Here is a 4,199-nt window from a genome sequence, read left to right on the forward strand (position 1 = left end):
ATAAATATTGACATTTAGTCTGTCTGGCCCATTAATGGACTAATCAAACTTTCCATTCACACACAGCCCTCATATATCATTGGTAGGTAGCAGCTTCATTGAATAGAGCGCTTCAGTCAATACCTTGCAGTCTCACTGATGGTCTCATGCACTAATGACAATACATTCCTGCTGTACACGTTTGCAGTCCCCAGTCGTGACTCGTCGGAGGAATGTGGGACAGTTCCCATGCCGTTTCCCAGGCTCATAGTAGCACAGGAAGTGATGCCAGCACCAGCCACCCCTTCAGTACGGCACATTAAACATATGCATTTATACGAGCAGTGCACCACACACTGACCCACATCCGACACATTATATATGCACATCCCATTGAGTTTCTTTGCTGAGCTTATAGAGTGGATAGAGATACTCTCATGCACCGTCAGTATGTGTGTCAGTGTGTTAAACCCAGCTGCCCTCTCTCCATATTTGTGTCAGCGTGTATTGTGAGCCCTTTTCTCAGGGTACAATCGATTGTCTCTCATCCGTCCACCAATATTGTCTCCCATAATGGTTCCAAATATAGAATATGAAGCCCTAGAGCAAAACTAATACATTTTTTATGACATCCTACGCAAATACTCAGTTTACTATGGCCTACTTTTAAGGAACGCCACCAAAATAGCATTGTGTCAGTGAAAGCTTGGTGAATTAATTGTGGTGTTTTTTAATTAATACAACAATATGAGAATAAATAGCTCTACATTGGTAGGTTTGACCTAATGCATTTTTTTTTTTTTCTACTTGGTTTTGAATCATAATGCATTTTTGGGCATGCCGTTTGAGCTTTTTTTTGTCTTGCAGCTATTTGTGCGTCAGATGATTTATATGCAGTACCAAATATAGTCCCACTGCTGCCGAAGTAAAGAATCTCATAATGGAGAGGCAAACCTTGTCTGAAAGAGAATGGTGTTTATTTATTAATTTTTTTTTTGGTCTCGCGTGAAAGGCGGCCTGTGCTTCAGTGATCACTGTGTGGAGCTGGGTGTATGAATTATTGAGGCTTGCTAGAGCCCTCATAAATTAGGAATGTTGAGTCTTTGGGCAGGGTGACGGCCGCTGCTCTGTGGCCACTCTGCATCTTGAGTGTCATGGCCACCAGCTTTAGAAGCTCTCTCTCTAAGCCCTGAGGCCCATCAATCACTTTAATGCTTCTCTTCTCCCAGACTCAGAGACAAACGCTGTGTATTAAAGATCTGGATCTATTTTGTTCATTTGTCAGTTTAAAAAGGCTTAATCCAGTGCGACTTGAATTTATGTTTCTTTAACTCAAGGCACTTTTGTGTCCAGTGGATCAAACTGTATTAAAACTATGTTGACATTAAACTTTCCGGCTTGGCAGGTCACGGGAAAGTTTTTCTTATATGTAGATGCACAAGTAGCAGTCATTCTTAAAATAACTGTATTTTTTTGTTTAGCAAGGACACGTAAGCAGTGACATTTATAACCTATTTATAACATATATTCTATTTCTAATAAATTCTACTTCACAAAACCTGCTAAAGCTAGTCTCATAACTAGGGTTTAGTATATACAGAATATACTTTATTATATTTTATATGTATTTTTGTTGTTTTAAGGTCCGCACGTAAAAAAAAATAAAACTTCCTGTTGTGTCAGTCACGTTTACACGCTGCCTTGATCAGGTTTGATTTTCTCCATTTTTGCATCTGTAGCAAACATTTTGTTAGAAAAAGATGACAAATATGAAAAAACCTGAAAAAATGCAAAAATTTGAGACTTTAGTGTGCAAGGACCTTTACTCTTGTCCCAGACCTAGAATTCCATTATAATATATGAATTATTACATATATTATATATATATATATATATATTGTTTAATATTTTATATATTATATTACTTTTGAACAGAATGTTTGATATAGGTTTTGATAAAACGTAAAAATGTTGACCAATATAGACATGTGAAAATATTATAAGTGTGTATTAAGATTTATATAATGCTGTAAAATGAAAAAGAAATGGTAGAAATAATGGCACAGTGAAAGTAAAGACAGTGAAAAAAAGTGTGTAAATGATTCTAAATGTCCAGAGGGCCAGAACTGCCTATAGTTGAAGAAACGCTCAAATCTCATTACTGAAATGCTTGTTTTTGTAATTGAAGCTTTACAAAAAGTTTCAGTATGAATCAGATTATATGTTTCGCTCACCATATTGTTTCTATTGTTTCGCTGTGTGCCGCTGCTCATAAATAGACTATATAAATCCAGCCCTCTGGAGAAGCATTCAAGCTAATGGATGAAGCTTTTACTGGCTGTAGTGTATTAAACCGACCCCAACTGAACCACAGGGACCTGTGATTTTATTTTGATCCCACCACAAGTGCGGTTAGCTATTAAAGTGCTGAACAGATACATGCCATGATTAATAACTTATAAAGATAAATTACACACTAAAAAATAAAATAAGCTGTTAAAAGTGTCACTTTGGCTTATGAAAAGCTAGAAGCCCTAAAACAAAAGCTAATAGTAAATTTGAGTCTCTCCAGGGAGCTCGGTATCAAATGCTGATAATGCATCGGTCGCCGACCTCCTGCGCTTGATCCCAATAGATCAATGAGGTACGACAGAGGCAAAGAGGAAATCCCTTCCTTGACCCGCTGCAGCCCTGAGCCTCAGAGATCCTGTGTGCAAGGTTACGGCAGACTGACGGGGTCTAACAGGCTCAGCTGATGTCTGTTTAGCGCTCTGATCGCTGGAGGAGCGCAGAAGCATGTGCGGTAACACGGAGGATTAGCTCTCTCCATATGGCCCGGCCAAGACAACCCCTCGCAACATACTGTAATTACACAGCACAGCCCTCTCTTGGGAATGCTGAGGAATGCACTACAATCCTTCACTGCGTTCCAGTAGAGATTACTGCCTGTGCTTTGGAATTGAGTTATTTATTTCGATTTTTTTCTCAATGTAATATATTAATTTATTTCATAATTGTAGAAATGAATATTAAAAACCCAGGTAAACTAGCTTACTTATATTTGTATTATTTAATGTTAGATAGGTATTTTATTATTATCAGTTTAATATTTAATATTTGTATTATTTAATATTTTTATTTCATTTATTTTAATTAATATTATAAATAAATAGTCAAAGCACTTTAGATTTGTATTTATTTATTTATTTTTAGATAGATATTGATAGATATTTATTTTAAATAATTCTAACAAATAGGTAGTTAATTTGTATTTATTGTATAGTTTTAGTTTAGTGTATTTATTTATTTTGATTTATATTTTATGTATATAATTTAAAAGAAATAAATATAAAACTAAAACCCTAAACTAGTTTTATTTTTATTTTTATATTTATTTTTTGATACTTATATATTTGGACTTTCATATTTTTCGTACTATTTTAAATAAATAGATATTAAAACCTAGAGAAAATAGCTTTAATTTAGATTTGGATCTATTTAGTTTTAGATAAATATTAATAGATATTTATTGTAAATAAATTACCAAATTTACTGTGTGGTTTCACTTTTTTGTTTTTATTAAACTTATTTATTTAACTTTTTAATGCAATTTTAGATATATTAAATATAAATAAATAAAATTAAAACCCATATAAGCTGTTTTATTTATTTAGCTTTTATTGGTATTTGTTTTATTGTTTGTACTTTTTGTAAAATGTTATATTTAGTTTATTTTTAGTTATTTATTTTATTAAATATAAAGATAGATTTTATTTTTTTAAATGTATTTAGGCTTTCATATTTTATGAAATAAAATAAATGAACATAAAATTAACAACTAGACAAACTCGTTAAACTTGCAAATTCACTAGCTGGTCTTTGGACATTCCAGTATCGACTCTGTTTAGTTTAATTTAGATTAAACTGACTTCCACTCTGTCAAACTCAAAACAGAAGACAACTGCCTAACTCCGTCAACTTCGTGAGTGGATGTTTCACATCAATTTATTCTCCTTTGCTTTGCTTCGGTTCACAGGGCTACAGACACAAAAAAACAAAAACAAGGAAAACCCCCTTGAGAGGACAGGTGGGGGAAAAGAGAGAGTGTATATCAGGGAGGTCCTTTTTAGTGAGGTCTGTGCTTGAGTGGTTCCCATGCCAACGGCGAGCAGAGCGGTGTTTGGAGCATGCTCAGTGCGGAGCTGGCGGCTGTAACAATA

This window comes from Puntigrus tetrazona, chromosome 9, assembly GCF_018831695.1.
Source record: "Puntigrus tetrazona isolate hp1 chromosome 9, ASM1883169v1, whole genome shotgun sequence".
In the NCBI taxonomy this organism is placed as follows: domain Eukaryota; kingdom Metazoa; phylum Chordata; class Actinopteri; order Cypriniformes; family Cyprinidae; genus Puntigrus; species Puntigrus tetrazona.